Below are 12,586 nucleotides of genomic sequence, written 5' to 3'. Positions count from 1 at the left end.
GACTTTATCAGACGGAACTCAACTGAGCTCTTGATTTGGTATGTTCTTAAATTATCAGCATTAATTTACAAATATTAATCTGCTCACATAAACAATGTACGTCTATCCTACAATTATTTTGATGGCTTAGTTGAACTTTCAAATGTTTAGGTATTTCTATCGATTTCATAATAATTGTAAACAACTTTTTAAAAATATAAAACTGAAATGTAATGCATTATATTACATACCCCTACTTGTTTGGTATATTTGCACGTGTCAAAAGAAAGAACTGAATGTCAATGTTTTAACTGATCTGTTTTTCAGGATAACTAATGGACATAGTCATGAATAAATCTACTAACTATTCGACTGAGAAGCACGAAGATCCCTGGAGTAGTACCAGACCACTATAATCGGGATGCACGAAAACACGGGACTATAACTTTGCAGTCACCAGAATCCATAAACTAGTAAGTTACTTGAAAAATTTGTTTTCTTACTTCTTTACAACTTTTAGCAACATATTTTTAGACATAAATCGATGTTTAACATACACAAAAACTTATTAATGTAACATAGTTCAATCTTTTCAAGATGCAGTTAACCTAGTGAAATAGAAGTTTACAATCTTGGATTGCAAAGAATTTATGTACATGAAAATGTAAGTCGACGGAATATGGAATAAAGGAAAACAATTTTTTGCAGCTGAGCCCACAATAATATTTTTTTTGTTTTCCTGCGTTTTTCTTGATATCATCAATTTCTTTATAGTTCTAGTATAAATTCCAAACACTTTTAAACGTCACAGGTTTTGAGGTCCACTCCTAGATAAAAGCAGACGAGAGTTCCTGGAACTGATTAGCAACACTGGTCATGAAGCGGATCAGATTCTTCTCGAAGACAATTACAAGCTTAAAGTTAAGATAAGATACACAAGCTTTTGATCGAATGATTGTGTGTATTAGTATTCGGCGATTAGCTTTGTGCCAATGACGATTGAATGTTGGCGAAATTTTTCTGTTTCTTTATTGTTATTTTGTACCACAATCATTTTCAAATACCCATGAAAATAATTTACATTTGATGCACCAGCAGAGAGAGTGCAATCGCATTAGCATAAAGTATCTTTATCTTAGCTAGCCTGTGATTTTGAATTTACATGATCTTTGCTGAAGGGATATACGAAATTCTAATCTTATTATCTCTCAACAATGCAGGGTATGGTAATTAATGTCACTTTTAAACATGAACATTTGCAGGTGAATTGTTATAGTGGGTCCTAACTCATAAGGTATCACCAGACACCGCACAAAAGAAACGTTCCATCGTCCATGCAAGGTAAGACAAAGTTACCAACGTTTATTAGACCAGGTAATGTACTAATAATAAAGGTAATAACCTTTAAATATAAATATTCGATTACTATCCGACGGGAGCTTTCTCAAAATAAAGTTAAACGGCTCATGATCCAACATTACTTATACTAGAATCCGACTACTTCAAATCTATATCATGGTGCATCTGGAAAAGCAAAGTGATTACAGGATAACAAATGGGTAGTTAGAAACTAGGAGGAAATCAGCAGAAATAGTATGTTGGTATATATAATATTGTTACACTAATAACAAAATTGTATTAGTGTAACAATGTTCAATTCTTTCCGAGACGCAGTTAATCCAGTTAAAAAGAAGCGTACGATCCTAGGTTAAGATGGCAACCTAAGTTAAAAACATGAAAACGTAAGTCAACAGAATATTGAACGAAGGAAAATTTTTGCAGCTGAACCCATAACATAATTTGAATGTTATATCTCGATTAGCTATCGTTTTCTTGAGTTTCTCTTGTTATCAGCGATTTCTTCAAATGGTCGAGTAAAAATTCACAACAATTCACCATCACAGGTGTTGACGTAGACTCCTTATATATCATAAAAAGATAAAAGCAGACGAGATTCCTCGGAGCTTATTAGCAACTCTCGTCATGAAGCGGATCAGATTCTTCTCTTCAAGTGTTCTTACACGGACCTATTGTAAGTTGATGGTAAGACACACAAGCTTTTGATCGAATGATTGTGTGTTGTATAGTACTAGCGATTAGCCTTATATTGTGTCCCTGACAATTTAATGTTGTGGAATTTTTCTGCTATTTCTGAGTTTGTTCACGATCATTCTCAAATACCCAACACAAGAATTGATCCTTTAAAGTATCTTTATCTTAACTAATCTGTGATTTTGAATTTACACTAGCTTTTCTATGGGAGCGACGAAATTCTAACCTTAATATCTCCCAACAATCCAGAATATAGTTTAATGTTACATTTAACAAGGACATTTGCAGGTTTATTCTTGTAAACGATCCTTATAATGTATCATACAGACACCGCAAGAAGAAGCTGTTCCTTCGTCCATGCAAGGTAAGGCAAAGAAACCAACGTTTATGATCAGGTCAGGTAATGACACACTAAAACATGAATATTTAAATACTATAGACCAACGGGGGCATTCTCAAATTAAAGTTAAACGGCTCATGATCCAACATTACTTATATTAGAATCTGACTACTTCAAATCTTTATTATGGTGCATCTGGAAAAGTAAAGTGATTGCAGGATAACAATTGGGTCGTTAGAAATAGGGAGGAAATCAGTAGGGTTTGATAAATTGTACCCTGCTCACTTTATATGTTAGAGAGTTAGAGCTTTATAGTTTAAATTCATAACAATTTTCAACATCACAGGTCCACTCCTTTTATAAAAGCAGACGAGAGTTCCTGAAGCTTATTAGAAACCCTCGTCATGAAGCGGATCAGATTCTTCTTGAAGACAACAACACGCTTTTTAGGATACCTAATAAGCTTATAGACGACGAAATGAAGATAATGAGAAGCAAGAAGATTCCTGTTCCAGACCAATGTAACCGGAATGCACGAGACTATGATCTTGCAGTCATCAAAATCCATATAGTAAGTTAACCACCTGAGAAAAGTGTTTATTTACTTTTTGAGATCTTCTCGCAGTATGTCTTTCTATTTCAATCGATATTTAACATTCACAGAAACTGATTACTTATTAGTGTAACATTGTTTAATTCTTTCCAAGATGCATTTTACAGAGTAGAGTAAAAGATTGCAATCCTGGATTGCGAACAAGTTATGAACAAGAAAACGTAAGTCAATGGAATATTGAACAAAGGAGAATTATTGAACAAATTTATTTGGGCGCAGTATCACTTTTTGCAGCTGAGCCCATGACAATATTTTAACGTTACTTCTCGACTTTTTTTTCGTTTTCCTGCGATTTTCTTGATATCAGCCATTTCTCCCCATGTTCGAGTAAAATTCCCAACACTTTTTTCACTCGCAGGATTTGAGGTCCACTCCTTTAAAAGCAGACAAGATTGTTCGGAGCTGATTACCAACCCTCGTCATGAAGCGGATTCGATTTATCTCGACGACAACAAGCGTACTAATACGGACCTATTAAGTGTAAGTTGATGGTAAAACGCAAACTGATGACTGTGCGTATTGTAGTACTTAGCAATTAGCCTTGTGTCACTGCACATATTTAATGTTGGGGACATTTTCCAGCAGAGAGGGTACTTTTATCTATACTTATCTGAGGGAAGAGACTGAAGTTATAATCTTAATATCCCAGAACAATCCAGGGTAGGGTTTAATGTCACACTTAACATGTACATTCGCAGGTGTATAATTGTTGTAAACCTGTAAACGATCCTAATGTATCATACAGACACCGCAAGAAAGAGCTGATCATCCTTCGTCCACACGACTACACCAGGTAAGACAAAGTAACCAACGCTTATCAGGTTATGGCACCCTAAAACATGAATATTTAAATATTACAAACCAACGGGGGCTTTTCTCAAATTCAACGGAAAAAAATTGGATTCTATTAGTAATGTTTGATCATGAGCCGCGGCTCATGATCAAACATTACTAATAGAATCCAATTTTTTTCAAATCCGTACAGCTTTACGGGGAATTTGGAAAAGCACAGTGATTGTAGAATAAAAATTGAGTTTTTAAAAACAGGTTGGAAATCAGCACGAAAAAACAAATAATGTATTATATAACTATATAATCAATTGATTTTGTTACACTGGTAATTAACTTTGTTACAATGGTAATTAAACCTGTGACACTAGTAATTAATCTTGTGACATTGCTAATCAAGTATTTGTTGTAGCCGAACAAATTTGTACATTTATAATTTCAGGGCACCTATAATTGAGTTTCTGACTTACAAAGAACAGCTCAGCAGCTGTAAAAAGACTGTATTCCCGAAGCAATGAAGCATCATGATGAGCTAGAAAGACTCTGTCACCACAATCTTGCAATCACCACAATCAATAACTCAATAAGGAACTTATATGTTTGAGCAGCGATGGAGCGGACTATTTTGAGCCAAAGTTTGAGACAATTTTGAGACAATTTGAGGCTTTCGATCAAAAATAGTTTTAAAGCCACATTTTAGATTGAAAACAAAATTTTGAAATATTGAAATTGTGAATAACCTTATTGTTATTATTTTAATTTGGGGAAGTATTTTTTTTTTAATTCTTTAAACTAAATGAATTGTAAGTTCCTAGAATCGTGAATCCGTTTATACGTAATTACTATGTTTATTTTTATTTTTGAGGGTATATTATAGGTATTAACATACAATATGTTATACACTCTAAAGTCGACTGTGACGGAGTATTTGTTTTCTAGGAGAGACGACTTATTTCTTGACCCAGTACCAAACAATGTACATTTTATTTATCATTGGGCTTCCATTCGAGAATTATGAGTATCGAAATTTTAAATTCATAAATTCATAAATTCATAAATTCATAAATTCATAAATTCATAAATTCATAAATTCATAAATTTATAAATTCGTAAATTCATAAATTCGTAAATTCATAAATTCATAAATTCATAAATTCATAAATTCATAAATTCATAAATTCATAAATTCATAAATTCATAAATTCATAAATTCATAAATTCATAAATTCATAAATTCATAAATTCATAAATTCATAAATTCATAAATTCATAAATTCATAAATTCATAAATTCATAAATTCATAAATTCATAAATTCATAAATTCATAAATTCATAAATTCATAAATTCATAAATTCATAAATTCATAAATTCATAAATTCATAAATTCATAAATTCATAAATTCATAAATTCGTAAATTCATAAATTCATAAATTCATAAATTCATAAATTCATAAATTCATAAATTCATAAATTCATAAATTCATAAATTCGTAAATTCATAAATTCATAAATTCATAAATTCATAAATTCATAAATTCATAAATTCATAAATTCATAAATTCATAAATTCATAAATTCGTAAATTCGTAAATTCGTAAATTCATAAATTCATAAATTCATAAATTCATAAATTCATAAATTCATAAATTCATAATTCATAAATTCATAAATTCATAAATTCATAAATTCATAAATTCATAAATTCATAAATTCATAAATTCATAAATTCATAAATTCATAAATTCATAAATTCATAAATTCATAAATTCATAAATTCATAAATTCATAAATTCATAAATTCATAAATTCATAAATTCATAAATTCATAAATTCATAAATTCATAAATTCATAAATTCATAAATTCATAAATTCATAAATTCATAAATTCATAAATTCATAAATTCATAAATTCATAAATTCATAAATTCATAAATTCATAAATTCATAAATTCATAAATTCATAAATTCATAAATTCATAAATTCATAAATTCATAAATTCATAAATTCATAAATTCATAAATTCATAAATTCATAAATTCATAAATTCATAAATTCATAAATTCGTAAATTCATAAATTTATAAATTCATAAATTCATAAATTCATAAATCCTTAAATTCGTAATTTCGTAAATTTATACATTCGTAATTCTTAAATTCATAAGTTCCTAAATTCATATATTCATAAATTCATAAATTAATAAATTCATAAATTCATAAATTCATAAATTCATAAATTCATAAATTCATAAATTTATAAATTCGTTAATTCATAAATTCATAACTTTATAAATTTATACAACACAAGATACAAGGGCAGGTCTCTCCCGAACGTTGGGATGGCCTGAGGTGCTTATCTCCTTTTCAGTAACCCTAAGCCACTCTGTGCCGAGGCACTATACTAGCTGTAGGGGGTTAGTCCTACGAACCAGAGAGTGTGGACTAAAATTTATAAATGGCTAAAATAAAATGATAACAATAGAAAGAAATCACTGAAATGATGAATCAGTGGTCAGTGCTGCAACTAATGAAAGTTAACCATTCGAGCACTTCATCTGAACACAAATCGACTAAAAATAAAAGCTTCATAAACTCATATAAAACTCATAATAAAGAGCGGAGATAATGCATTTGGTGACCCGAATCTACTACTACAGTACTACGGTAATCTGATGCGGAGTATCAAACAATAACACCCCCAAATAATGGCGCAACGGATTATTGATACATAACACGCCTCTCTGTTAAAGGTCGAACTGTTTTGTATCCACATAACAAAAGGATATATCTATTATACATGGTTACAGTAAGAGGTCTCGATTACCTATGAATATTAAATCTATAACATACCTAAGATCAGTTTTCTGCATATTGGAGATGCTTAAATTGCAGTGAGCTGAGTCCAGGTATTTTCAAAAGATCATGTCGACATGTCCTACAATATTTTATAACATGGTCTGTCTTGATATGGAAGTCCCACAATATATTGACTTGATCGTTGTCTAACACCTTTTCCGCCCGATATTCATACCATTACCACTTAAGTTTTTACCACTTACCACTTTTTACCACTTCTTTTACTGTGTGAAAAAACGTACTTCCTACACTGACTGCATCGTAATGCGGAAGCTACCTTGTCTTCTTCTTTTGATTGGTCGGCGTCGACTGTAAGCCTTCCTTGCGGTGGCTTTCACAACGCGTCCCCATTCTCCAACTCCTGCTGCTAGAGTGAGAGACTCCCAAGTTATATAACATAATTATATTATACATAGATATCGACAACAGACTCCGAGAGTCTTGAAGTTCTGTTATCACCGCCCCTGGTGCAACCCCTTACGGGTTAACGATGAGGAGACAGGGACTTCCAGGGAAAGTCATGGCCTGCTACATGTAACTCGTAGGAGTATGCAATGTTCATTGTTCCTGTAACGTCACTGTCGACCACTCCTCTGTCGTTGTTTTGAGTGTCCGATCCAAAAACCAAATCCTAGGGTACACGAGACGTGGAAGCCTGTGAGCGTGTTAGAGTCTGTTAAGTGTTAGAGTCCTAGGGCTACACGAGACGTCGTAGCCTGTGAGCGTTTTAAATCCTAGGGTTACACGAGACATGGTAGCCTGTGAGCGTGTAGTCCGCTCTTCTATCGTTGTTTTGAGTGTCCGATCCAAAACCAAATCCTAGGGTACACGAGACGTGGAAGCCTGTGAGCGTGTTAGAGTCTGTTAAGTGAGTCCTAGTTTGTTTTGAGTGTCCGATCCAAAACCAAATCCTAGGGTACACGAGACGTGGTAGCCTGTGAGCGTGCTAAATCCTAAGGTTACACGAGATTTGGTAGCCTGTGAGCGTGTTAAATCCTGGGGTTACACGAGTGACGAGACGTGGTAGTCTGTGAGCGTGTAGACCGCGTGTAGTCCGCTCCTCTATCGTTGTTTTGAGTGTCCGATCCAAAACCAAATCCTAGGGTACACGAGACGTGGAAGCCTGTGAGCGTGTAAAATCCTGGGGTTACACGAGACATGGTAGCCTGTGAGCGTGTAGACCGCTCCTCTATCGTTGTTTTGAGTGTCCGATCCAAAACCAAATCCTAGGGTACACGAGACGTGGAAGCCTGTGAGCGTGTTAGAGTCTGTTAAGTGAGTCCTAGGGTTACACGAGACGTGGTAGTCTGTGAGCGTGCTAAATCCTGGGGTTACACGAGACATGGTAGCCTGTGAACGTGTCAAATCCTGGGGTTACACGAGACATGGTAGCCTGGTGAGCGTGTAGACCGCTCCTCTATCGTTGTTTTCAGTGTCCGATCCATAACCAAATCCTGGGGTTACACGTCATGTGGGGGCCTGTGAGCGTGTTAGTTCCCTGCGGAAGGTGTTATTTGCCTGTGGGAAAAGCGGTTATGCTGCGGTTCTAAGGTTAGTAGAGGTTATTAGAGCCTTACCTTGTTGTAGAGAAGTCTAGTCCCTTCCTTTGCATAGGTTAGAAACACCCATGCACCTCCCGTTCGAGCCACCCACCCCACACCGCGTGGAGGTTCGGTGAGGTTTTTCGTGGGGCAAGCTACCTTGTCATACTGACTCTTGAGTCTGCAGAGAGGAGAGGAGCCAGGAGTTTTGTCAAATCTTCATGATCCATGGTTTCAATACATGAAATTTGCCGAACATAATTTTAAAAGGTCCTTGCAATTTACCCCGGTCTATTCACGCAAATTTGATTCGGATATTTTAGCGACACTAAAGGTATCCCTGCAAAAACATCCTCTAGGCTCCATGCATATTAAAGGACTAGATTCTTTGCTCGTTATTAAACAAATCTCTAGTCCCGAAATAAAATTTGCTCGCACAAAACCTGGTTATCATGAATATGGAGCATAGTACTCAGCCTCCTGAGGGCCAATAACGGACATAGAATCAAGTCACGTGATTCAGTGATAAGGTTTTATTGGATATATATTCTTAATAATTCAATTCCGAGATGGGCAACCTCCCCCAGTTAAAATTCATGCCAAAACGTCATAATACTTTAAATATCCTTGACGGTTTTAATTGCCCAATTCGACCTGGTTACTGAATAAAACATTCAAAGTGACATCCTTCTGACTCCCCTGGACGTTGAGTATTGTGTATTTAGGAGACACTGGATGATGGGTTGTACTGCCCGTTACTCACTTTGACTTACAGTATGCCCATTACAAGTTTTTTTTAACCATTGAAACCCCTATCTCGGATAGTTAAGTAACATGCCAGGGCTTTTGTATCGGATCCTAAGGTCCAATAGCAGATGCTTGGTACAACATTCATAATTTTATAGGATCTGAATTCTGATTTCATTTTTCCAAACACTCGTTTATAGTTCCCTTTAGACTTCCTCCCGTGTGACGTTTCCTTCGCAGAGTATCACTCCCTGAGATATGGGATTAGTCACGTGACATATTTTGTATGTGACGGGTAGAAATTATTTCCAGTCAAATCTCGTTAACGCTTTTATTTTTTTCTGAATTTCCAGAAGAGCAATTTATTAAAAATTTAGAAATTATAGGGAGCTTTATCAACTATGGCCATAAATAAATTGAGATTAAGTGTTTTAATTAAGATAAAGCTGCTGAAAAGAATGCACAGTAGCATGCATATTGGACTGATGTTTAAGTTATGTGAGTGAGTAAGTGTATTTGTAAAGATTTGCAAGTCATACTGCGAGATTCAATAATTTTCAGAGCCAAAATTCAAGGGAAAGGCTAGCATACAAAAAAAGGTCACCATCACACACTATAACACACTAGAACACGTGAAAAGAACACGTGACTAGAACACGTGACTAGAACACACTAGAACACGCTAGAACACACAATCTGAACTAACCATGCAGTGATTTAAACTCACTTTTACCACCTGTCACGTGCTTACCACGTGGGCGTTTCATATTTTCAACCCACAACCTGACACATGCATCTTAACCCAAATCTGGGTGCGCGCACCCAGATGACGTGAAAATGATGACGTGAAAATACCACAAGAAATAATAATCTAACAATGAATAAAAACCCGAATAATTTATTTTTGTCAATACATATAATGAACTCCCACTTTGTCATCATGCCCCGTTACACTCGCCCTCAAAACATCACGACAGATCAAGTGTCATTATCACATGTCAATTTCCACTCACCATCTAGCTCGATATCATCTGAGACAGGTCAACAATCTCCGAGCCACTCCGAGAGTGAAGTATGTAATTTGAGGCTGATCTCGAACTTTCCAAATTTGCAGCAGATGACATTGAGTCTCAGTTTGGGTCTCTGTTTGAAAAATCTTCTCCAGAATCCGAGGCTGAGGTTTGAAATAATTGATAAGATCATAGATTTTCGTGATTATAATCCCATATATAAGTGGCATCAAAACGTAAAATTGGATCAATATCATGATACATCGCCATTAGCTCCACCGTTAATTTCTGCAACAGCATCCTCTTCCGGAGGATGTAGACTCAGAAGATCAGCAAACGCGTCCTTTAACTCCCCATCAAGTGACTAAACTTTAGGTTGTGATGTCTGAGTTAGACTGTTAGTGGAGGAAAGCTAAAACAGATTATTGGGTGGGGTTCAGGGAGTGGTGCGGGGTCATGCTGAGACGTCTTAAGGGGAGGGGTTTAATGGCACATATAATTCCACTGTAACAAATTTCTAGATAAATAATCAAGTTATCAAAAAGAATAAATACAGGATATGATGTGAAATTCCGATATTTTACGGGAACGGATAAGTATTTGTTTGTGAACCCGATAATATTTTAATATAACATCAATATCATCAAAAAAATATGTTCAGGAAATCAGCAATTCTTACAGCAGCTTTAGTAGTAGCTTCTCTTTTTAGAGGTTTGGGGGACGAGTTCATTTTGTTCAGATCTTTGTCCAGTGGGATGTATTTACCGAACAAGTTAATTTAATACTCCTGCAGATGATTCTTGCACCCCTTTCCACTGGTGAAATGGTTACACCTCAGTAAAGATGTCTTAAAACAGTTAAAAGATTCACATACTGTAGTTCGACACGCAAAGAAGTTCGACAACTAAAATTCACAAAAAATCACCCTTGTCGAACTTCGGTGCGTGTCGAACTAAAGTTCAGGTAGCGCACTAAAGTTCGGCAGAGTCTAACTTTAGGGTTGGTCTAACTGTATAATACGTGTACCCAGTTAAAAGTAGCCTGTAGTAGATTGTATACAATTTAAGAATTTATATGTTTTAAACAATCCCCCTCTATGTATACAATTTGTTAAGCTGATCAGCCAATTATCGTTTAACTGTTTAAGGGGGAGCACCATGAATGATAATTGATAAAGTATTGTTAGCTGTCAGACCCAGAGACCCCATGAGATTTCGAATGGGAGAAAGAAACCTAATTTGCCTCTGTCCGATGGAGCTTTAAATAAATCATTGGCAATTCGCTAACAATGCTTTATCAATTATTATTCATAATTTTCTTTCTTAAACGATGATTGGCTAATCAGTTTAGCGAAGACCTAGTGTCTTTAAGACACTATTTAGGGCACTTTCGACTAGCAGCAGATTGTAGTTGAGTATGCATTGCTTTGAGATGGAAACTGCTCCTAATAACTGCACTCATATACGACTTATGAGTTATGAAGGATCATATTATGCCCTAAAATGCTTATCGGTAGAGATATTGGCAAAATCAGTTGCTTTAGCTAAGCGAATATTACTATTATTTAGATAGAATTGTTTTTTCTCCACGTTTTTCTCGTTAGAATCATCAGGATGAGGTATGTGGCAGTGACATGAGTGTTGTAATCTGTTTTTAAAGGTTTTACTGTTTTAAAATCAAATCTTCATGATCCATGGTTGTCAACTTAGTTAGTCTCATTAAAATAATTTTAACGAGCATAACTTTAAAACTTTAAAAGGTCCTTGCAATTTTACAGTTTTTATAGCTATTCATGGAAATTTATTCTTATATCTTTATAAAATCTTGCCAAAGTCTTTCGACTATTGACAATTTTGGGGAGAACATTCCAGAGTCTTCCAACTCTCACTGCGAATGAGCGGTCGTAGGTGGAGCGTGCAGAGGCTGATGCTTTTTTTGTGAGAGATCAAGGGAGTATAACTTTAACTCCCAGTCTGGCATTCTCTTAACTGTGCATCTAGGTCATTCGAACATATACCCAGAAAAACTTTCCACAGATGTATGATGGTGTAGTGTAAAGCGTTCTCGACGTCTTTGCAAGATTTACTTCATGGTGGCTTCTTAATATCACGGCTACAGACCATTTCGTACCGGATGTAGTGGTCGAGCTGAGTCTGTTCTGCCCTCTTCTTCTTCTGGATCTATCAGAACAAATCCATACATCTTTGTGTGCCTCAGCCATGGCCTCAGTCTACCTGTTTTCAGGGGACCGGGCTGAAGTACCAGCCAATGTTTACTTTAAAAAAGATATATATAATAAGTGTTATCAATTAAAATTTAAAACTCACACAAGATTAAACTCTGCTCTACCCTGCTGTACTAAATGTAGTACACTAATATATGCCCTAAAATACTACGCTAAAATACTGTGCTAAGACTTAAAGACTAGTACACAACAAGTTGTCACCCACTACTCCACTAAAATGGTAACTATGCCATGCAGTATGTCATTATGGGTTAGCCTGGTTCATAAAACAAAAATATTGTCAAATAATTGCGGTAATAGGCTTATCTGTTGTTCCTTAGGCCAAATAACTACCAAAAAAATTTTGAAGCTTCAATTCCAACCGGAACCACCCCCACATGCCACGCCCATTTTTTTCATCAATTTTTAACA

General features: G+C 35.1%; 2 long non-coding RNA genes across 2 annotated transcripts; both read left to right on the top strand.

Moving 5' to 3' along the window:
* The first annotated feature begins 899 nt into the window (after positions 1-899).
* LOC134821742 (uncharacterized) lies at positions 900-2,397 on the top strand. Its single transcript, XR_010161043.1, has 3 exons — positions 900-1,721; positions 1,884-2,011; positions 2,320-2,397. It is a non-coding gene; the product is annotated as an uncharacterized LOC134821742 (long non-coding RNA).
* A 324-nt stretch (positions 2,398-2,721) lies between these two features.
* LOC134821741 (uncharacterized) lies at positions 2,722-4,551 on the top strand. The gene is made up of 5 exons (XR_010161042.1): positions 2,722-2,942; positions 3,079-3,145; positions 3,343-3,464; positions 3,683-3,777; positions 4,216-4,551. It is a non-coding gene; the product is annotated as an uncharacterized LOC134821741 (long non-coding RNA).
* Positions 4,552-12,586: the final 8,035 nt, after the last annotated feature.

The sequence above is a fragment of the Bolinopsis microptera genome, chromosome 10 (genome assembly GCF_026151205.1).
Source record: "Bolinopsis microptera isolate Bmic1 chromosome 10, MBARI_Bmic_1.0, whole genome shotgun sequence".
Taxonomy (NCBI): domain Eukaryota; kingdom Metazoa; phylum Ctenophora; class Tentaculata; order Lobata; family Bolinopsidae; genus Bolinopsis; species Bolinopsis microptera.
The sequence above is the reverse complement of the archived record's forward strand: the minus strand, read 5'-3'. Positions and strand labels throughout refer to the sequence as shown.